The sequence below is a fragment of the Macrobrachium nipponense genome, chromosome 20 (genome assembly GCF_015104395.2).
Source record: "Macrobrachium nipponense isolate FS-2020 chromosome 20, ASM1510439v2, whole genome shotgun sequence".
NCBI lineage: Eukaryota > Metazoa > Arthropoda > Malacostraca > Decapoda > Palaemonidae > Macrobrachium > Macrobrachium nipponense.
In genome coordinates, this window is record NC_061089.1 from 21023410 (window position 1) to 21048137 (window position 24728).

General features: G+C 40.9%; 1 protein-coding gene across 1 annotated transcript in view; it reads right to left on the reverse strand.

Moving 5' to 3' along the window:
* LOC135222982 (actin-related protein 2/3 complex subunit 1A-like) overlaps positions 1-24728 on the reverse strand; it is a 174884-nt gene that overhangs the window by 14254 nt on the left and 135902 nt on the right. The window lies entirely within an intron of this gene.

Below are 24728 nucleotides of genomic sequence, written 5' to 3' on the forward strand. Positions count from 1 at the left end.
TAATAAATTATGGTTTTTATGATTGGGATTTATTTTCAAGACTTAATAATATTAACATTTGGTTGAAAATTTTATATGTCAAATTATTCTCAACTGTTTGCTTTCTGTTCGGTATGTAGCCTATTCATTAAATACCTGCATCAAACAAGTGTGGCCAAAGAGTGATAAAAATACTATAATGTAGTATTTGTGATATAAACAAGTGATAAAAATACTACAATGTAGTATTTGTGATATAAACATCACAATTAAACAACAATGGGTTTCATCTTCTTCACTGTCATGATTACATATGATAGAGGTGAACATTCAGAAGGCCTCATGTTCAGGGATACATGTTTTGTGACTGTTTTTACAGCTTCAACCTCCTTGAAAGCATTGTCATCTTGTGCCCCTTACATTTTTTGCTGACTAATACTTTCCCTTGAAAATACTTTTGTTCTTCCCCTAGTTCTGATATATTTTTATTCTATACCATTTTAATTTTCTAATGCACTATTCTTTCTTTCTTTTGCCCTTTCACTTTTTAACATCGATAACTTTGCATTTGTTTGTCACATGATTGTTTTTTATGTTAATATTAAAAACTCCTCAATCTAAGTTATTCTGTTCCTTTGCCCTCCTTTTACTTTTACTTTTTTCCTACAAGTATCCTTACAGGTATAAACACACACACATACATTATATATATATATATATATAATAGTGCAGAAATAGTTGTACTACAATATGTAAGCAAAATAAATGTAAAATAATTTCATGAAAGCAATGAATGAAAGAACAGTGCATGAAGGTGATGAGGCAGAAAGCAACTTAGAAAACAGCAAACTGGGAGGTATAAAACAGACTGATGTACAGATGCATCCAAAATTAAAAAACTTGAAAACAAAATGGCACTGAATATACTAATGATAAAATTATGAAAGAATGTAAAAGTTATGTAGCCTAAGAAAAAAAAATAAAAGACATAAATCACCAGACAAAATAAGACAAACTAATAGAAAAATTATGGCACAAAAATAAATGGTTACAGAATTGTATAATTTAAAACTAAACAGATAAAAGTTAAAAAGGAAAGGACAAGAAGTTATGGGTACACTCGAGAACATACATAGATATGAGCAATACATAAACACAATAAACACAATATTGCAATCAACCAAAATGCAGCAATTTTCTAGGTTACTACTATAAACAGCAAATTAAAGAAGAGGAGCAAGGTTGTATGCTACTGATAGGATACAAAATAGAATGGCATATATACAATGGACAACTATTATGTGTTACACTCGAGTCATCAATTCGGTTTTTCTTATACGCTAAGTACAGTATATGTGATAGACATCAACAGGCTTACAATGGGAGGGGGAGGAGTTTACACATTTCCTTACTACCACCCACCTCTCATCTGCTATTCCTCTAACTGGCTGTGCACATCAACATACTGCTTAACAAATGGGTAAAGAGCTAATGATGACCTTCCAGATACTAACCATACTACAAATGTCCTAAGAGTACTTGGTTTATAAATACTGTCAATAAGAATTATACAATACCAAAATTTACCTGTTACATATATATATATATATATGGTAAATAATTTTTAATTTTAATTTATACTGAGGAACCTCAGTGTACAAATATCTCATCATGAATATACTCCAATTCATGACCAAAATTGTCCCAGTTCATGATGCCTGCTCAGGAGTACAAAATGTTTGTTCAAACCTCTATGAATCAGGTGCATGGGTTCCCCAAGGCAAGAGTGGAAAAGAAAGTAGACAACTCTTTGAACAATTTATTGACTTTCCATGTTTTTGGTTGTCTAACTAATGAATAACCCAACATGGCTTCCAAGAAATTTCATGGTAGGTATAGATGCACCACCACTGGCATCGGTTAACATTTTAAGTGTTGTGTCGCTTGGCTAGCACATCGATAACCAGATTTTTGGTGCCAGTAAGCAATTTTTGGTGCCAGTAAGCAATTTTTGGTGCAATTAAGTAGTTTATCAACATCAGTAAGCAACTTATTGGCGCCCATAACCAGTTAACCGTGCTATAAGTGGCTTGATGGTGCTTACAGCATTGTAAACACCATTTATTAACATAATTATTGTGATATTCTAGTTAACAACGATTTTTTGTTGTTGTCTCTAGGCTGAGAATTGAAGCCCCGCCATTAACTGGTGATTGCCCATTGCTAAACGGACGACAGTATGCTTGGAGCTGATCTCGCAAGGACATACAGGAAACCAAAGTAAATAATCAGCACTGTAACTGGTAAAGAGAAATCAAGAGTGGTGTGGAATACACCAAACAGTTCATTGCCTAGTTTTAATGGAAGGAACTCCCAAAAACATTTAAAAATTATGTCAATACATTAACTGTGTAAATACTTGAGATTCTTGTATCAAATTTGAAGCCATTTTGATGTTTTCTGAGAACTTCTTTTAGCAAACATAATTCTTAGTGATAATAACTGGTGCCTAAAGAGTATAGTTCCACTTTTCTTTAACATCTGTATCTCTGATTTTTACTAAGAACCACAACCAAATCCCATTTCTGTATTTCCATTAGGTTTGCCAGAAGGGTTTGTTCTTGAATTCAGGGAAAACTGAGGCAAAGTACAATTAAAGAAATTGAGTAGCTCCACTGAAAATTAAGAGAGCCAGCCAACTTGAGATCTCATGACCCCCTAAGTTAGCTAAAAGTTAGTGCATCTAGAGAAGTTAGACATATTAATGATTGTAGTTAGGAAAGAACTATGGACTGGAAACTCCTACTCTAGTTGCAAATCAATGGACGTCACATTTGGAAGGAAATTTACAAGAAGCCAATTATTAAAGGATAATCAGCATCTTCCCTGATACTGAAGCAATTGTGAGTCTTCATTAGTTATGTTGTGAAGACAAGTAAGAACAACTTTCCAGAGTTCTGGGTAATTCTTAGGCATTTCACTGCTCATCCACAATTCCTGGCATCCACTGCTTTTTGACTCTTGCTTGTGCTGTTCTGTTGTTTACAAAAGTCTGAAGGCGAGACAACATCCCTCGTGACGGAGAGTGGTACACTAGAGCCGGAGGAAGGAGAAAACCAAGAGTTTCTGGCCTCGTATGCAGAGGTTATTGATTTGATTCGTCAATTCAATAGCCTTTCGGAGAAGACAGAAACACCGGCCAGTATGCTTCCTCCTGGAATTGACATGGCGTTTGGACTAAAGAGGGATACCAAGGTGTCGTATGAATTGCCTTGTTCGAGTCATGCGGAATCGGTCTTGCAACACGTAAACGCAAAGATTGCAGGGAGGGATAATTCCTTAAGATCTAATAGATCATTTAAATTTATTCCCCCTCCAATGATAAAACAAAGGAAATATTATACGACACCGAAGGTCCCTTTGCTGTCTAGACAAATGAACCCTAATGTTGTAAGGTTAAGGCCTGGATTAACCTTGGATCAGGTTAAAATGGAGTGCCCTTCGATGACGTACCAAGAGGCTGCTACGTTAGAAGCAACAGCTTCTTCTGTCTATCAGGCTGCGTCCTGGTTAGACCTTTGGTCAACAGCAGTGGCGAAAATTGCATCCTCAGAAGCAACAAGGAAAGTAGTGGATGAACCATTGTTCATTAGATTACTACAGTCAGGGTCCAAGGCGATTGCGTACCTGACAAACGTAAGTGCCAATGTTTGGGCAAATATCCTGCTAATGAGGAGAGATGCAGCATTGGCTAGACTAAGCCGCAATGTGGATTTGGATTCCCTGTTAGCAATGAGGAATGGGGATATCTTGGAATCGCAACTACTGTTGCCAGAGGTCATACTGGAAGAGGCGATAGATAGAAGAAGGATGGACACTAACGATAGGTTGGTGCAACAGGCAGTTAGGAAAACGTCTAACAGCCAAACTACTCCTTTGGAGGGAAGACAACAGCAGATGTCTCGAAAGAAGACAGTGAGACATAGCATCCCTAATAGAGTCACAAGACCCTCTTCCCCAAAGAGGATAACTCATCGGCCCTTTCACAATAGAAACAACAGAGGAAGGGGCAATAGGGGAAGAGGGAGAGGCTCAAGAAGATAGGATGGGCGCCTCCCATCACTCGGCCACACCAGTGGGGGGTTGCCTTTGGCCCAAATCACTGGAAGGTGTGGCAGGAACTAGGGGCAGAGCAGTGGGTGGTGGATGTTCTCAGGATCGGGTATTTGATTCCGTTCGAGGTAACCCGCCCCTGACAGATCAACCATTACCCCACGTCACTTATGCCCACAAATCTCAGAAGGCCACTATTCTGCAGGACGAAGTGAAGAAGATGATGGAAAAAGGAGCTGTGCAACAGGTATGCAGTCCGACAAAAGGCTTCTACAGCAGGATTTTCCTGGTACCCAAAGCCAACGGGGAGTGGAGGACAGTAATACACCTGTCAACGCTGAATCGGTTTATAAGGAAAACCAGTTTCAAGATGGAAACTCCGAAAACGGTTCTACAAGCAGTCAGAATCGGAGACTTTATGCTGACAGTCGATTTAAAGGACGCATACTTTCAGATACCAGTCCATCAGTCTTCAAGGAAATTTCTCCGCTTCAGTCTTGCAGGGAAAGCTTTCGAATTCAAGGTCCTGTGCTTCGGATTGACAACGTCTCCTCAAGTTTTTACAAGAGTGTTCACCCTCGTGTCGGCGTGGGCGCATGCTCAGGGATCAGGCTAATAAGATATCTGGACGATTGGCTGGTGATAGCAAAGTCCAGGAGAAATTACTCAGGACAGGGCGGCCCTCCTGCAGCTTTGTCACAGCCTAGGTATTGTGGTGAATCAGCAGAAGTCGCAGCTGGATCCAAGTCAACGTTTGGAATATCTGGGAATGGTGATAGACACAACTCAAGCCAAAGTATTCCCGACAGACCAAAGAGTAGAGAAATGCAAACAAGTGGTGAATGCCTTTCTCGGAAAGCAGACACAGCCAGCAAGACAGTGGCAGGTGGTGCTGGGAATCCTAACCTCCCTGGAGAAGCTAGTACCACAAGGAAGGCTACACCTTCGGTCTCTACAATGGAGGATGAAGGAGTTTTGGTCACCAACAGTAGATCACCCGTACGAGCAAATTCCCTTGTCGGCAGAAGTGAGGAAAGACTTGCTGTGGTGGGTGGACGACGACAATCTGACAGTGGGTGTCCTCCCTTCAACAATCCTCCCCAGACCTCTTGCTGTTCTCGGATGCGTCACTAGAAGGCGGCTGGGGAGCCCATATGGAGGAGTTGATGGTGTCAGCAAAATGGAGTTGCAAGGACAGAGAACTCCATATAAACGTGCTGGAGTTGAAAGCAGCTTTCCTGGCTCTACAAGAATTCAGGGAGAGAATAAAGGGACACTCAGTGGTATTGATGTCAGACAACACCACAGTAGTAGCTTATATAAACAAGCAAGGAGGCTTAGTTTCTCGGCAGTTACATGTGATGACAGTTCAACTTCACCAGTGGGCTATAGAGAACCTGGTAGACATCAAGGCCAGGTATATTCGGGGAAAAAAGGAAAAAGATAGTGGCCGACAAGTTGAGCCGCAGGGATCAGATTCTGGGAACGGAGTGGTCCCTACACCAACAGGTAGTGGACAGGATGCTCATGTTGTGGGAAGGACCGATCATAGACCTATTCGCAACCAGGTACAACAAAAAGTTGGAAGTGTATTGTTCAGTAGTCCCGGACGCAGAGGCAGTAGCAGAAGATGCGCTACAACACCCCTGGGACAATCTGGACGTGTACGCATTTCCTCCATTTTGTCTAATCCGTCAGGTTCTGAACAGGGTAATGCGGTCTCAGAACCTCAAGATGACCCTGGTAGCCCCGTTATGGCCGAAAGCAGAGTGGTTTCCAGACCTACTGGAACTCCTAGTAGATGTGCCAAGAGAGTTACCTCCATGGAGCAACCTTCTGTGTCAGCCTCACGTGGAGAGGTACCACCAGTCGGGTGAAGTCCCTATCGCTTCACGGGTGGAGACTGTCAAGTATCTCCTCCGAGAGCGAGGGTTTTCGCAGAAAGCAGCAACTCAGATGGCAGGTAATATCAGAAAATCATCTGCGACAGTATACCAAGGAAAGTGGTCAGCATACTGTGATTGGTGTCGTAGAGGGAACGTGTCTCCACTCGGTACCACTATTCAGCAGTTAGCAGACTTTCTGATATATCTCAGAACAGAAAAACATATGTCTGTATCTGCAGTGAAGGGGTACAGGGCTGCTCTAGCCTCAGTCTTACGAATGAAAGGAGTGGACATATCGTTGGCCATGCTGATGAGGAGCTTTGAACAGTCATGCCCACCAAAGGAGCTAAAAGCCCCAGATTGGGATCTGACCAAGGTACTGAGTAGTCTGACAAAACCCCCCTACGAACCACTAAGGCAGTCCACGGATAGGAGCCTGACCCTGAAGACAGTCTTCTTATTGGCCCTGGCTTCAACCAAAATGGGTGGGGGAGCTACATGGCCTCTCATATCTCATAAAGCACTCGAGAGGTTGGAGATCAATGGTGTGCGAGTTTGTCCCAGAATTCGTGGCAAAGACCCAAAATCCAACAATAGTAGACGGCAGATTCGACTCCTTTACCATACCTTCCTTGGCAGACTTTGTAGACAACGACAAAGCTGAGATGCTCCTGTGCCCCGTCAGGGCACTAAAAGGGAGTACTTAAAAAGAGAACAAGGCAAAACCCCGCAGGCCGGGGTGCCAGAGGTTGTTCGTAAGTACAGGACGGAACAAGAAGGAAGTGTCCAAGAATACAATATCATTTTGGCTAAGGGAGACGATCAGAGATGCTTATACTGCAGAAGACAGAGGGTCAGATAGCCAGGTGGGAGCTAGAGCTCATGACATCAGGGGTGTGAGTGCTTCCCTGGCATTTAAGAAGAACATGTCTGTGGATAAAATTCTGAAAGCTGGCGTGTGGAAGCGCCAAACAACTTTCACCTCATTTTATTTGAAAGATGTTGCCCATAGATCCTTGGACACCTTTTCCTTGGGTCCAGTGGTGGCGGCGCCCAACAAGTGATATAGTTCATCCAGTGCCCCTGGCGGGTCAGTTTGCGTCTAGTCTAAGATGAAGGTATGAAAGTAGAATGAATGGGATGACTGGTCTTTTTTCTTTACTACTTTCTTCCTACTCCTTTAACTACGGGCAATATGAAGGAGAGTACCGTCATGTGCTGGAACGGACTAGATGCAGGTGAGATGGTCAGCCATACTGTGAAGCTATCTTAGCTGATGATATACTTTTCAGTAGCAACACACCCCTCTGGATAATAAGGAAAAGAGGGGTGAAGGTGGATCCAGTCGCAAGGGACAAGAGTAAACAGTAGAATGGTATCTACACCCAGTGGGAGGAAACCAATAGATCCGCTTATATCTTTGGTCCTAGGTTCATTGTCCATTCTCTTAGAATTTCCCTATATATTCGGAAATGGATAAGGTGGCAAACTCCCAGTCAGTTGTAGAGACTTACCTCCCTCCAATAGTAAGTCTATCCTAATGTTAAGACCGAAGGTTTGTTTCGTGTATGAACAAATACCAAATTTGTAACTAATTTGTATTTTTCATAACTAACAAACCTGAGGTCTTAACAGTTAAAGGCCCACCTCGAACCACCCCTCTAGCAGTCTAACCTGGGTTAGAAATATAACTGATGGGTCACAGGTAGCCGTGGGCATTCTGGGTATACATGCCCCGTGACCTGGTATAGATGCCATTAGTCCCTGGATCTCACAAGTGTAATTTTAATTCTACCGGTTTCCAGCTTGGCGCTAGTAAATCCTAATGTTAAGACCTCAGGTTTGTTAGTTATGAAAAATACAAATTCGTTACAAATTTGGTATGTTTTTCTCGTTGGGCGATATAAATAAATCCACAAACCAGTAGGGGACTGTAACTTGGATTGGGTCAGAAAAGCAAGCTTGAAAACCATCATCAAAAAGTTGACATATGGAACAGCTGCTGCATGTAAATGCCAAATTAAAGGGGAATAACTTCCAATGTCCCTAAGTTCATCCAGAACAGCTTCAATCCTTTGCTATTGAGAGCTATGATTTACCAGAACTTGGGGGTCAAGATTATTTTCCCTTAAAAAGACCAGGTAAATTTTCTATTCTCGGTGAAAAACACAAAACATGAAATTCAAGTATACCTATCTGACCTATAAAATATTTTATGTGGCCCCCTGAAAACTTTTCATAGTCCTAAGGGGGGCCATTTTAGAAACCCTCCCCATGGGGTACCTTGGAAATTTTTATTTTAAATTCAATGACAAAACTTTATTTGATAAAATGTGAACATTTTTTGGAGATAAATTCCTAAAGGTTCATCTAGGTGTCGCCTGTGGTACCACTGTGATACAACCAGAACAGGAAACAGGATCGTTCTAAGACTGGGTAGAATATGTAATGTAGGGGTCTGGATAGAATATCTAATGCAGGACCCCTTCTCATGGTATGACATTGAATATCATGCGAGTTTTCTGCTTTTCCATCCTCATCAAAATAATCAATCGACAGTCTTTCCCAAGCCCAAAGAAAATGGGTGGGTTATGTTTGCCAGTAAGGGCATAAAGTACTTGTAACAAGATTAACCCTTAAACGCCGACTGGACGTATTTTACGTCGACATTTTTTGTCTCTTGGGTACCGACTGGACGTATTTTACGTCGACATACAAAAGTTTTTTTTTTTTTTAAATTCGCGAAAAATACTTTTAGGCCTACCAGCCGAAAACTCTTGAATCACGCGCCTTGGGAGATGCTGGGAGTTCACGGATCAAGGTGTTGTTTTGTTTACAATCGTTACGCAGGCGCGCAAGCGCGAATTTCTTTCTTGCCGCACTAAAAAGTATCTGTGACACATCTCGGAAATTATTTCGTCACTTTGAAATAATTTTTGTACCATTTTAAATTAGCCGTTACATGGAGTATTATATATAAAAATGTGCGCATTCTTATGTAGAATACAACAAAAAAATACTCATGATTGTAGCTTTTATCAGTTTTGAGATATTTTCATATAAATAACGATAAGTGCCAAAATTTCAACCTTCGGTCAACTTTGACTACCGAAATGGTCGAAAAACGTAACTGTAAGCTAAAACTCTTATATTTTAGTAATATTCAATCATTTACCTTAATTTTCCAACTAATTGGAAGTCTCTAGCACAATATTTTGATTTATGGTGAATTTATAAAAAAACTTTTTCCTTACGTCCGTGCGGTAACTCTTCCGAAAAAAATCATACATGCGATTGTGGTAATGTTTGCACCATTTTAAATTAGCCGTTACATAAAGTTTTATATATGAAAATGTGCGCAATTTCATGCACAATACAACTAAAAAATACCCATGGTTGTATCTTTTATCAATTTTGAAATATTTTCATATAAAAAATAAGTGACAAATTTTCAACCTTCGGTCAACTTTGACTCTACCGAAATGGTCGAAAAACGCAATTGTAAGCTAAAACGCTTATATTCTAGTAATATTCAAGTATTTACCTTCATTTTGCAACAAATTGGAAGTCTCTAGCACAATATTTCGATTTATGGTGAATTTATGAAAAAAATAACATTTTCTTTACGTCCGAGCGGTAACTCTTCCGAAAAAATCATATGTGCGATTGTGGTAATGTTTGCACCATTTTAAATTAAGCCTTACATAAGTTTTTATATATGAAAGGGTGTGCAATTTCATGTAGAATACAACAAAAAATAATTGAAGGTTGTAGCTTTTCTCATTTTTGAAATATTTGCATATAAATCACGATAAATAGAAAAAAAAACCACGTTCGGTCAAATTTGACTCAACCGAAATGGTCGAAAAATTGTAAGCTAAAGCTCTTACAGTCTAGTAATATTCAATCATTTATCTTCATCTTGAAACAAATTCGAAGTCTCTAGCACAATATTTAGATTTATGGTGAATTTAAAAAAAAAACTTTCCTTCCCTCCGCACGCCGATTCTCCGCCACAAATCTCCGAAATGCGTACGTCCCATTCTCGGAATATTTGCTCCGTTTCATATTAGGCATTTCATAGAGTTTTATATATGAAAATGTGCACAATTTCATGTAGAATAAAACGAAAAATATTTGAAGGTTGTATCTTTTCATTATTTCCGAAATAATTGCATATATATATAAAAAATATTCGACATTCGGTCAACTTTAACTCGTCAGATATGGTCAAAAACTGCATTTGTAAGCTAATACTCTTACAGTATAGTAATATTCAATCATTTGTCTTCATTTTGAAAGAAATTGGAAGTCTCTAGGACAATATTTAGATTTATGGTGAATTTTTGAAAAAAATATTTGTTTACGTCCGCGTGTTACTAATTCATGCATTATTTTGTGATAATATTTTCTCTGTGTTGCTTTTATTGTTTTACAATGTGTTATATACCAAAATGATAGCAATTTAGTATACATTACAACGAAAAAAAAGTAACTTGTTACCTTTAACCGTTTTGCGCACAGCGCGATTTGAATACAATAATAATATGAAATTTCGTTTTTGCGCTATCATAATCACATTATTTATATAAAAAAGTGTGGATATGGTGGAAACAGCCAGGGAAGTGGTGGAAATGACAAATTGTTGTGTTAAGGTGGAAAGACACTAGATCTATAATAATATTAGTGGCAGGTTTACCTTAAGAATCTGAGATAAATGGTAGTGTTCATCAAGGATTAGCACCAAAACTTTTCCTGTTTATCAACAGTATTGGAAGAAGGTACAAAGAGTAAATTGAAACTGCCTTAAGCAGATGACCTACAGCTATCAACAGAACCTAAGGAAGAGGTGGCAGAAATGTTTGAAAGGTAAAAGAGTAGAATGAAGAGGAGAGGACTGAAACTCAAAGAAACCAAAACAAAGGATCTGGTGACTGGATATGACAAAAGAAAAAGTACAATATGTAAAGGGCCAAATAACTATTGTAGAGAAGAAGTGGGGGTAAACTCTGCACTCTTGTATTGAATACAATAAACGGTGCCATATGAGGTGCTCAAGATTAAAAGATATGCATGAGCAAGAGATTCCCGATGCCTGAAATGCATTACTAATGTAAATGGAGAAGAAAGAAGTTATGAATCTTCTTATAAAGTATGTGCAGGTCTTAGAAGAGCTAGAACAATTTTGTTACCTTGGAAGCACACTAGACTGTAAAGTAGCTGATGAGAAGTAGAGCAGCTGATGAGAAGGTTGTAAACAAAGAGCATACCTACAACATTGATAGTTACACTAAATGTAAATACCAATGTCCCATCAGCTGACAGAACAAAGAATTGTGACAGGTACATAAAACCTGTACTACTCTGCTGGAGAAACAAAGGTGTGTTTGGTTAGAAAAGCAGTTAGACAAAAGACCTATAAGAAGGCTCAGGACATCATGAAGGGAATAGATGAAAGCTAGACCTGATGGGATTTACGCAGAAGACCAGTCAAGAAAAGAATGGAGGGAGCTCATTTTACATCTAACCCTTAAGAGGAAAAAGTTGACAATGATGACAAAAGTGAAAAAAAAAAATCTATATGACTAAAATACTACATAATATAAGACCTGTTCAAAACCTTTCATGGTTAACTATGTTACCATCAAGATCCAAAATGGTAAGATGTGGTACATTATCTATGGCATCCTTAACTTTTAAGTTTAAAGCACCAACATAAACATCCCATACCTACCATAACTGTAAAGATAAAGACACTGGCTTAAGGTAATATTAAATAAGTTGGACGGTTTGATACTAAGTGACCAGATGGAACATATGAAAAGTAGAGACTAGGTTAAGCTTGCGATGAATGACCACAGCAAAGTACCATGAAAGCAATCTACAGGTCATTAATAAACACTGTAAGATGCTTGTACAGACCTGCAGAAAGCTATAGGGCACTGGAATCAATATTATCTACTCAACAAAATTTGAATAAAATACCTCATAAGCATACTGACACAAAAAACAGTCATACTCATAATGTGAGTAGGTGAGAACATGGCTTATTTACTAATACAACTTTGCTACCTTTGCTATACACCATAAGTAAAATACAGTGCACTGTACTATCTTCACCATGGACGACCAACTATGCAGTAAAAAATGGTAAGGTTACTCATTTGGACTTTCTGTAATGTCTAATTAGTTTTCTTAAGAAGGTTATATATCACTTCTAACAATGTAAACCTGCTAATTAGGAAGAAACCAAGGTCAATCAAATTTTTTTCATGTTGATTTGATTACCACGACTAAAATTTTACAATAGTCTTAACATAAAAATCCTTTAGTTTACACTTAATTTTTACATTACCCTTTTCTAATCTGAGGTTCCTTTGAGACCAACTTCCATTTGGTATGGGACTTGACTAATTACCTACAAGACAAAAATTCTTTAATTTTTTTTGAATAACTTTTTGACTGGAAATGTTTAAATTTAGGAAATAAAATGAGGAACCCCCCCCCCCACCCCCCCCCCCCCCCCCTGAAACCATGGAAGGGTCTGGAGTTGGGTAAGGATGAACAGCAACCCAATGCTATATTTATATTAACTGAAGTACAATTAAAGAAATTTTTTAAATTTATCTAGTTCAGCAATTTCCTATAAAGCAAGTTCACATCATGATATTTAGTGATAAAAATAAGTGTTATAATGAAAATGAATAGAAAATTAAAATGTAAATTATAAACAAAAACATTATGAACCTGTGAAACTGAAAATTAAATCACATACATTCCTTGTGTCTAAATGCTAAAATACAAAATTGCACGAAATATCAGTTCTAGAAAAATATGACACTACAGCTGCCCACAATCATACAGATCATGTCCTGGGATAGGAATAAGACTAAAAGCAAGAAATAATCAACCAACACTGGGAAGAAATTGTAAACATTTTTCTACTACTTAAAGGACATAGTTTTCTTTTACAAATGAAAATTCAAACTGAAGTTTTCTTTTACAAATGAAAATTCAAACTGAAGTTTTCTTTTACAAATGAAAATTCAAACTGATCTGATGAAAATTAGGAGCTTGAAAACAACAGAGAAATTCCAAAGGTACAATGTCTCTTTGGAAACAATGTCGAGAGAGAGGGTTCCAGTGATGATACTAGGAAAGAGAACATATGAGAAATGGTTATATGAAAAAGTCTGCAACAACTTGTCAGCTGAAAAATGTATGACCTATCGCCTAAATAAACACACTTGAGATTAGCTCAGTCAGAATGACTGTGAAATTCTGTAACAGGAAAAATACATTTCTTACTGTTGTTCAATGCATGTACTCTGTGACACCAGACACAAATGAATAAAGTTTTAAAAATAACAGTTTAAGTCTAGTAAAGTGAAAAAAGTAATCTAAACTCTCTGGATACATAACGATATAGGGTCAAGTTATATTAAAAAATTTTCTCAATGACAAATAGTAATTTCCCGTACTTTAATTAAAAATCTAGTCATTACCATTAAAACTGCATGACAGCAATTCAACCAATGACAAATTTAGCTGATGTCGAATGTCAAAAGAATGGTTGCGGTTTTCTTTAAAATAATGGTTAAACTTGTGGCTTTTTACATTTTTAAAAATGCTTCCTCTTAAAACATATAGATTTAGATAAAACACCAAAAAATGATTCAGAAGAGAATAACTTTATAAGCTTAGGTAAATTAAGTTTGTTAACACTGTAGGTAAGTAAATTAATTTTTAAACCTTAGTTCTAGCAGTGTTGTAGTGCAACTAAACTTTTAGTAGGTACTGTTTTCAGTAAGGCTAACTGTACATAGAACAAGTTAGAAAAACTAGTACTCCAGGCATAAGAACTCTGACTTACACATACTGATTTTATACCACCTACTATGTAATAAACGTTGAAGGTTACTAGCCTAAATGACGAAAGAAACTACAAGCTACATGAGGTCTTTGTAACATACACATACAAATGTCAATTTACACTAAGTTTATAAACTTGAGAACCCCACAATAAACAATATACTTTGGAGTATCAACCTGATATTTTCTCTTAGCAAGCATGTAGTGTGAATTTATGTATTTGTTTTTCTAGCATTTACAGCTATAATTTGTTATAAGTTCAGTTATAAGCTTTGGTCATTTCCAAAGTAAAAAGAAAACATTTAAAAGTCAGGATTTTGTTGATCTGCTGCCATAGTTTTTAATGTTTGATATGCTTCTACTTTGTACAAGAAAATGCCAGAAATACAAACATACACGTTAATACATTCCATAAAAAACTTTAAAAATTAAGGGACCAACTGTATTTCTCTAGAACCCTTACACAACAGCATTCCTTACCCACTCTTACCTTTCAATTGGATTCACTTCTCTATACATTGAACAAAAAATTTTCTTTTGTAAATAAGACAGTGTTAAATGTATACCAACATCAATAATGTAAAACAATTATATGAACATGTAAAACAAGCACTGGTTCTAATTCATATAATCTGAAAGCTTCTCAAGGTAAGGAATTTAAAATGACAAAATTTGTACTCCATTCTGTAAACAATATTCAATCCAAAATAAAATTTAGTATCATACTTCAAAGCTACATTTAGTGTTAGATTATCAGCTCTTATTCCAATCACACCACAACACACAAAAACAAACAAGTTTTTAAATGGAATGAGTGACTGACATCATCACTAGCTATATGGGTGCTCAAAATAAAAATTACTCTACTTGGTTCTGTCCAATAAGGCCTGCCTTTAAACAGGGAGATGAATATGGTACAAATCACACAAAATTGGGGAATTACTGAATTTACTTTTACAACTGCACTTTTTCCAAATTTAAACCAAACTAACAAAAGATTGTAGTGTTTGGATATGAATAATGAACAAAGAACCTGAACGTCACAAACCAAATTGTGGCTATACTACATTTTACTCTGTCTGTATTAAGTACTATAACTTCACAATGCTTTTAGTAGCTCTATTAATTTTTGGCCTTTATCAGTGTGCATTTCAAAATGACATTTTAGAAGTTCCTAACACTCAAAAATGTTTACAAATAGAAAGTTGTCATCCGACATATGCAACACTGTATGGTGTCATTAGTCAGCAAAGACATTCATTTCTAAGAAGAGATTAATTCCTCAGAAGAGACTTAGTATCATTCTACCAAATGAGATTCTTGCAATTAGGAGCATTCCTCTACTCAGTAAGTCAATGTGCTCTTACTAGTGGTAAACTGACGCTTATATGATAGTGCCAGTTGAATAATTTTACCATACTGACCTCTCAGTATTGTTGTGAATTATCATATTTACTCAAAGTGCAGCACCCTGTAGGAGGAGAATGCTGTCAGTGCACCTTGTGCGGTTCACTGTAGGCATTACTTGAGGTTCTTCGCAGTATGCCTTCAGCCCTAGCTGCAATTGTTTTATTCCTCTTACTGTACCTCCTTTCATATTCTCTTTCTTCCATCTTACTTTCCACCATCTCCTAACAATTGATTCAGTGCAACTGTGAAGATTTCCTCCTGTTACACCTTTCAAACCTTTACTGTCAATTTCCGTTTCAGCGCTGAATGACCTCATAGGCCCCAGAGCTTGTCCTGTTTGGTCTAAATTCTATATTCAACAATTCAATTCAACTAAAAGTGCTGCTGCAAAATACAAAGTCTAGAATCACTACCCTCTGTTTATATTTACAGAAACTGAAAATCATGTATTCCATTTGTTCATACAATGGACAAACCTTTGAAATGTTTCTTGTTGGAAGGAAATTAAATGGATCCAGTTTTACAGGGTGTGTGGATCTATGCTTGGTTTCTTCTCTGGGATGCTTTACTATGTAAATAACTATTCATCTCAATCTTGTACTCAATTTGCTCAAATAATTCAGGCCCACCCATGGTCTACCTTACACACAGACTGGCTGGGACACACCACAATACTTTCTACAACAGACAATTTCCCTTCACTTCATCTCCCAAGCAAGTCATGCTCTTAAAGCCAGCTCTGCAAAATCTGGTGGACAAATACTAGCAAAAGAGAATGACAGGAAACCCTTCCACTTCATCTTTGAAGGAACTTTGATCTCTCCAAGCTGTTTTAGCCTAAATGGCCTCAGCGTTGTGGGTATGCTTGGCACAGACAACTTCCAATGAGCAAGACCAGATACTAGCCCCTTCAAATAAAGGACTATTTTTGTTTCCTCTCATTAAAGTACCATAACACTATAATACCTTATTTTGTTAGGTATTAGAAGTTACTAACCTCTAAACGGGTGAAACATGTTTCCAAGGAAGATTGCTAAGATAGTTACTATTATTTCTCAATAAAAACAAATCACTTAAAAATTAAACAAACCTATTCAGAATATGACCTTGATCATTCAAAAGCTACTGAGGGCTAGGATGCAAGACTGAAAAATTTGTCTGTTGGTTTGTATGAATGTTTTAAAGTTTAGTATATTAATTGTTTAAATATAATATTTAGTGGTAAAACTGGGATGAATCCTACATTCCCATGCACACCATATGCCACCAAATATTTGTTTGTTTGTTTGTATGGTGTTTTTACCTTGCATGGAATCAGTGGTTATTCAGCAACGGGACCAACGGCTTTACGTGACTTCCGAACCACGTTGAGAGTGAATTTCTATCAACAGAAATACACATCTCTCACTCCTCAATGGAATGGCCAAGAATCGAACCAGCGACCACCGAGGTGGGACGCTAATACCATACCAACCACGCCGCTGAGGCGCTACCAAATATTTAATTTGGACATCCATAAAATAATATCTGCAGGCAATACCTGATTAAGATTTGCGTTTGAATAATGCGCCATGGGAATTGAGGTTTGTTGTGCGTAAGTGGTCTAACCCACCTGACCTTAGTTTTGAGTAACCAGCAGTCGAAGTTAATTACTGATTACTACTGAATAAAGTGGTGCAATTTATTACTATTATACATCAAATCAAGTATTTAGGCTAGATCTTTCATGCCATTGAGTTTTTAATATATTTAAAAAATTTTGAGATTATGGTCAAATTTTTTATTTACCGCCTCCTCCCGCACTATATTTTTTTCTCAGAAAGTCATGATTTAAAGTTAAATTTTAGCACTATATTTTTTTCCCAGCATGTCACCAATTTAGGTTAATTTTGAATGAGTGTATAGAAGAAGTGTTCTTCAAAAAAATTATGCTGCTGTGCCTAATTCTTGATTTTATAAAAATTTTAAAATTGAAAATGATATTGTTAAGATACAATAAAGTTTGTTCATACTTACCTGGCAGATATATATATAGCTGTATTCTCTGAAGTCCGACAGAATTTCTAAAACTTACGACACACGTAGTGGGAGATAGGTGGTTAGTACCCATTCCCGCCGCTGGGAGGCGGGTATCAGGAACCATTCCCATTTTCTATCAGATTTTCTATCTCCACTGTCTCCTGAGGGGAGGTGGGTGGGTACTTTAAATATATATATCTGCCAGGTAAGTATGAACAAACTTTATTGTATCTTAACAATATCATTTTGTTCATGAAACTTACCTGTCAGATATATATATAGCTGAATCCCACCTTTGGCGGTGGGAGAGACAGAAAAGGATTTTAGGAAACATATACATGTAGATGATTGACATCTTGGTTCCTTACCTGTTAGCATAGCTGACTTCGTGATTACTGTCACCCAAGCCTGCTTCTGCTTTACTAGAGTTACCAGCAAGGTGGTGACCTGTGTAGTTGGTGCGCTCTAGATGATCTGTCAACGGGGACGTGACCACAATGTGACTAGACCATGACCATACTTATGAGGGCAACGAAGCAAAACCACCACCTAAGCTAGCCTAACAAAATAACTCCCACATATAAAGGCTAACGGAAGGGAAGTCCGCATTCGGCGGCCGACCCAACAACCAAAAAACAATGCAAAGATTAAAAACTCACCTATCCTTTTCTATGGGAAAGGATGAGTGCTACTTCCTGCCCCCAAAATAGTGTCTGCGGCGACGTATGGCCCTAGAGAGTAACAGTTCTCATACGTTGTTCTCACCTCCCGCAGGTAGTGCGAGGCGAACACTGAGTTGCTCCGCCAAAAGGTGGCACTCAAAATGTCATTGAGAGCCATGTTTTTCTGGAAGGCTACCGAGGTCGAAATAGCCCTCACCTCGTGGGCGTTCACCTTTAACAGCCTCAAGTCACTGTCATTGCATGAAGAGTGGGCCTCCTTTATGGTGTCCCTCAAGAAGAATGCCAGAGCATTTTTAGACATAGGCATATCTGGTCTCTTGACTGAACACCATAAGTTCTCAGAAGAACCTCTACAATTCTTCGTTTTCCGCAGGTAGGTTCTTAGAGCCCTGACAGGACACAGGACTCTTTCTGGCTCTTGACCAATGATCTCCGCCATACCCTTAATCTCGAAAGACTTAGGCCAAGGGTTGGAGGGATTTTCGTTTTTCGCCAGAAACGTCATCCCCAAAGAGCAGACAGCATTATGCCCTTTGAAACCGACGTGCTTACTGATTGCTTGTATTTCGCTAACTCTCTTCACCGTCGCCAGAGCAGTTAGGAAAATAGTCTTTCTAGTTAAGTCTTGAAAAGACGCAGCGTGAAATGGTTCAAAGCGACCCGACATCAAAAACTTAAGGACCACGTCTAAGTTCCAGGAAGGCAACTTATGGAGAGGCACCTTGGTAGTCTCAAAAGATCTCAAGAGATCGTGAAGATCTTTGTTATTCACTAGATCCAGTCCCCTATGGCGAAAGACTACAGATAAAATGCTTCTGTAGCCCTCAATTGTCAGCACTGCTAACTTTAAATCTCGTCTGAGATAAAGGAGAAAGTCGGCGATCTGGCTAACAGAGGTCGTGGTAGAGGAAATGCCCTTCTTCTTACACCAGCTCCTAAAAGCTGCCCACTTCGATTGGTACACAGCGATCGATGAAGGCCTTCTTGAGGTGGCGATAGCTTTCGCCACAGGTTTTGAAAAACCTCTCGCTCTGGCTAACTTCTGGATAGTCTGAACGCGGTCAGACTCAGAGCAGAGAGGTTTTTGTGGTACCTCTCGAAGTGGGGCCGTTTGAGTAGATCTCTCCTCGACGGAAGCGATCTCGGAAAGTCTACCAGGAAGGACATTACCTCTGTGAACCAGTCTGCTGCGGGCCAAAAGGGGGCAATCAACGTTAACCTCGTCCCTTCTGAAGCTGCAAATTTTCTCAGCACTTCTCCCAGTATCTTGAACAGGGGAAATGCGTAGAGGTCCAGGCCCGTCCAATCCCAAAGCAGGGAGTCTATTGCCACTGCTCCTGGATCCAGAACAGGGGAGCAATAGAGAGGAAGTCTCGTTGTCCTCGATGTAACAAAAATGTCCACTAGAGGACATCCCCAAAGACTCCACAGCTCCTGGCATACCTCCTGGTGGAGGGTCCACTCCGTCGGCAGCAGTTGTCCTTGCCGACTGAGGAGGTCCGCACGTACGTTCTCGACTCCGGCGATGAACCTTGTGAGGATCGTGACTTCTCTTGCTTTCGCCCATGAGAGAATCCCCTTCATAGCGAACAGGGAGCGAGAGTGCATTCCTCCTTGCTTCTTTAAGTATGCCAGGGCTGTGGTGTTGTCCGAGTTGACCTGGACTACGCGACGGGAGACTTTGTCTTGAAAGAACTGGAGCGCCAACTGGATCGCTGCCAGCTCTTTTATGTTGATATGCCAGGCTACCTGTTCCCCTCTCCAGGTGCCTGACACTTCCTCCCCCCCTAGTGTTGCTCCCCATCCTGTGGAAGACGCGTCGCAGAACAACACTAGGTCGGGGTTCTGAAGCTTGAGGGAAATTCCCTCTGACAGCTTCAACGGATCGAGCCACCATCTTAGATGGCTCTTTGCCTCTTCTGAGATAGTCAAAATCATGTCGAGGTTGTTCTTGTCTGTCCAGCTGTCCGACAGGCATGAATCCTTCCCTAGAAAGGCTGATACTTTCTCTAAGCCTTGTTGCTGACGTTCCTGGGACGGAAAAGCTCGAAAAGCCACTGAATCCATCTGAATCCCCAGATACACGATGGACTGTGTTGGGGTCAGATGTGACTTTTCGAAGTTTACCAGTATAGTCCCAGGGACGTAGCTAAGGTCAAGGTCGTTTGCAGGTCCTCCAGGCACCGGGTTTGCGAAGAGGCTCGTATGAGCCAGTCGTCCAGATAGAGAGAGATCCTGATGTTGTTGAGATGGAGCCACCTCGCCACATTCTTCATCAAGATGGTGAACACAAACGGGGCCGTACTCAGTCCAAAACAAAGAGCCCTGAACTGAAATACCTTCCCTTTCAGGACGAACCGAAGGTACTTCATTGATTGGGGATGTATCGGGACGTAGAAATAAGCGTCCTGAAGGTCGAGTGATACCATCCAATCTCCAGGTCTTAAGGCCCCAAGAACTGACTGAGGTGTCTCCATCTTGAACCTCTGCTTCTCCACAAAAGAGGTTCAGACGACTTACATCCAATACCGGCCGCCAACCTCCCGACTGTTTTGGAACCAGGAACAATCTGTTGTTAAATCCTGGTGATTCCAGGTCTAAGACCTGTTCCACTGCTCCCTTCTCGAGCATCTGCTCGAGCAGATTGAAAAGTATCCGTCGCTTCTCCTGATGATACGACGGAGACAAGTCCCTGGGAGTTGTACATAGCGGGGGCGGCTTAACGAAAGGGATCTTGTATCCTTTCTCTAGGATGTTGAGAGACCAGGTGTCCGCCTCTCTCTCTCTCTCCAGGCTTCCACGAACAACCGTAGCCTGGCTCCTACCGGCGACTGAAGGACGGATCTCTCATTTCTTGCCCCTAGACTTAGCAGGGGCTCTTCCTCTAGGAAGACTTCTTCCTCGGGGGGAAGATCTAGCAGATGTTCCTCCACGAAAGGGCTTTTGCCTTTTAAGAGATTGACTTCCTGAAGACGTCGAAGGACCAGCAGTACGTCGTGACAATTGTGCAAAAAGATCTTGCGTGGCCTTTTCTTATAAACTGACAGCCAGATCCTTTACCATAGCCTGGGGGAAGAGATGGCTCAAAAAGGGAGCAAACAACAGTTCTGCCTTCTGCGAGGGAGAGACAGACTTAGCTGCAAAATTGCAAAATAGTGCTCTCTTTTTCAACACCCCTGCGCAAAAATGAGAGGCTAACTCATCCGAGCCATCTCTGACGGCCTTGTCCATGCATGACAATACACTGGACAGCTCCCCGAGGCTAATAGAATCTGGTTTACGAGACTGGTTGTCAAGCACGCCCAAACACCAGTCTAAGAAGTTGAAGACTTCCAAAGAACGGAAGAGGCCCTTCAAATGGTGGTCAAGCTCTGAAGTCGTCCATGACACTTTTGCCGAAGCAAGGAGTGACCTTCTAGGAGCATCCACGATGCTGGCAAAATCCCCTTGAGGCGATGCAGGAACCTTCAGGCCCACGTCTTCACCCGTTTCGTACCACATCCCTGCCTTACCGCTAAGTCTAGACGGAGGCAGGGCAAAGGTGCTCCTCCCTTGCGCTTTCCTTGACTCCATCCAAGCGTTGACTTTACGGAAACCTCTCTTGGTAGACAGGGATGTCTTCATCTTGACAAAACCGGAAGTCTTACTGGCTTTCGAAGACGAAAATTGCGAGGGAGGAGGAGGAGGAGCAGAGGGTAGAAAGGTATCGCCGAATGAATCACGGAGAAGATGAGCCAGGACTTGATAATCTGACGAAGCAGACGTAGAAGGTTGCTCTTCATCAACATCCTCAGAAGAACAGCTTAACTCCCCTTCTTCCTTACCAGACTGCACCACCGAAGGAAGGGGGCAAAAGACCTTTAGACCCGAGTCTCATTGTAGAACGGTGTCGAGAAGAAGAGGGCAACGCACTAGATACAGAGCCTTTCACTGCAGCAGGATCAGGAACCAAATCGACTACTGTTTGTGGTGAAGACGAACGCGGTGTTGCTCGATGTAGAGAAGCGTCAATAACAGCATCGGGAAAAGCGTCCGAGCGTCGACGAACCTCCGTGTCAGCGTCCCTATGAGCGTCCAGCGAAGCGTCCCTACGAGCGTCCCGTGCAGTGTCCCTCCGAGTGTCCAGCGAAGCATCACGCCCCGTGTCTTGACGAGCACCAAAACAAACTTCACGTTGGGCGTTGAAACGAGCAGATCGAAGCGCAGCAGAAAGACAAGAAGCACGCTCCTTACTGCGTGAAGCAACTGGCACTGAAGCCTGTCTAACAGGGGCAACGTCCTCATCAACAAAAGCGTCAAGATCGGAACACCGAGCGTCCCGCAGAGAAGAGAGGGGAGCGTCCAAAGGAGCAGGAAAGCAATCCTTGCCCCGAAAGCGATTATGTTGCTCTCTCTCCAAGGGAGAATGTGCCAGACGATGTTTACTGTCACCTCTAGAAGAACACTGGGGAGTAGAACGAAGTCTAGAGGGCGACAACCCAGGAGACGGAGAAGAACAAGGAGAAGGCGAGGGAGACTGTCTGGTCCTCTTAATCGGCAGTCTGTCATCCTTCCTACGTCGTGGAACTGCCTCCTTCTGCTTAAGCAAAGCAGCAAGCTGTTGCTGCATAGCGAGGATGATTTCTGTCTGAGAAGGCTCCTTCTTAGGAGAAGAGCTGTGCCTGTGAGAAGACGAGGGGCGAGGGGACGCCTTCTTCCTTCTCACAGGAACTGCCCTGGATCTAGAGCGACTGGGGCGCTCGAAGGCTTCATCGTCGGATGACGTCTTAGTCTTCTTCTGAGGCGGAAAAGCGGCGAAGATCTCCGGCGAAGACTGCAAATCAGACAGAACATGACGTGAAGCGTCCTGCTCTCGGAAGGTCCTCTTCAAAGGCCGCGAATCCGAACGAGATTCCCACCCCTTGCGCAGGGAGGACGCGTCTGAAGACGAAAAACAATCCTTAAGAAGACGTGCACGAGCACGCTCCTTAGCAGCCTGGGAAGCGTCTACAGGAACTGATGAAGGGACGTCAGATCGGTGGGGGATCCCCGAAACCCTCCTTCGGCCTTCGACATGCCCTCTCCCTGAGTCCTGGGAGTCCAGCAGAGGTCTCAGCCTAGAGGCGCTATAGGGCCGATCTGACGCCCCCTCCACTTCACTAGGGGCACTATCACTGCACTTCACTTCACTTTGCCTATTTTCTAAAGCAAGCACTTTGGATTCTAGATTCCGTAACGAATCCAAAATAACAGAAAGGGCATTACCCTCCGCAGACACCACCTGAGGGCCTGAAGGCAACACTACGGGGTTAGGAGTTGCAAACTCTACAGGAGGGTTAGAAGGAGAAACATTACTGCCCTGTCTGCTATCCGACTTGCTCCTGGAGGAAGACCTCCTGATCCTATCACGCTCCAACTTTCGAACGTAGGATTCATAAGCCTTCCATTGTGAATCAGTCAAACTTTCACACTCCATGCAGCGAAAATCATATGCACACATTTGTCCCCTGCAACTCTTGCATACTGTGGGAGGGTCCACCGAAGCCTTCGGTAGCCTCACCTTACATTCATCCTTACTACACACCCTGGCGCTAGCCGAACTAGACCCAGACATCTTATTAAAGGAAAAAACCAAGCCAAAATCCAAAACAATCCACAATCAACGTGTGCCTAGCTTCCGATCCAAAGTCAAAAAACCAAAAGTCAATAGGATACTCAAATAGCCAAGTAGTTTTCCAAAATCCTGAGACGGAGGTATTGCAAACAGGTGTTTACAATACCGGCGACAGAGAAAATCTGATAGAAAATGGGAATGGTTCCTGATACCCGCCTCCCAGCGGCGGGAATGGGTACTAACCACCTATCTCCCACTACGTGTGTAAGTTTTAGAAATTCTGTCAGACTTCAGAGAATACAGCTATATATATATCTGACAGGTAAGTTTCATGAACAAAATATTAAATAAAAGTTGGGCATTCTCAGCAACTACCACATTGTAACACTTCTTGGGGCTCATACAATGGAGCCCTAGTGCCCTAGCTTCCATGTGATAGGCCTCCCCACTACTACACTTCCATTGAGTAATGTTTTTCCACTGACTTGGATCACTTAACACGCTTTATAAGTGGTTCCTGGCTCTAAATATCATCCTCACTCTCACATCCGCTACTCTCCACAGTAGCAGGGTTATCGACCTCCTTGGCAGAACTCATACTGGGTGAAAATGCGAGACAAAGCACCGAAAATACAGTAAAAATTAAAATGAAAACTTGTGTGTACTCTGGTTTAAAGTCCATGAGAAAAGTCTGTGGCCGTGTGGCAGACCACAACACTTGAGGCATGCTCTAATTGGCCAAGCAGAGGGGCGCAGTAGAATACTTTGATCTTATTGGCCCTGGCACCCTCCCGAGTTAGAACACTTTTGTGCCCGATTTAAAGTTTGTCTGCATCACGTGTTGGACCAAAACAAACCATTTTCGACCTTAGTACACCCAGTAGGATGCTTGCTCTTGCCTTTTCCGACATCAATACAAGATAAGTGAACCTCACAATAGTTTCCCGCCTATAACTCCAACCCCCCATTTTTGAGGGTTAGACTGCTTTCACACGACACGCCTCAATTGTCTGCAGCTAAAAACTGAATGACTTACTATCTTAAATAGGTACTATCTTAAATAGGTGACAGGTTCATCAGAAAGGAACACCCTTTTAGCACAAAAATTAAATTAACATTTTCATCCTCTTCATATATACAACACAAATGCTCTACTACATCTGGACAATGAAC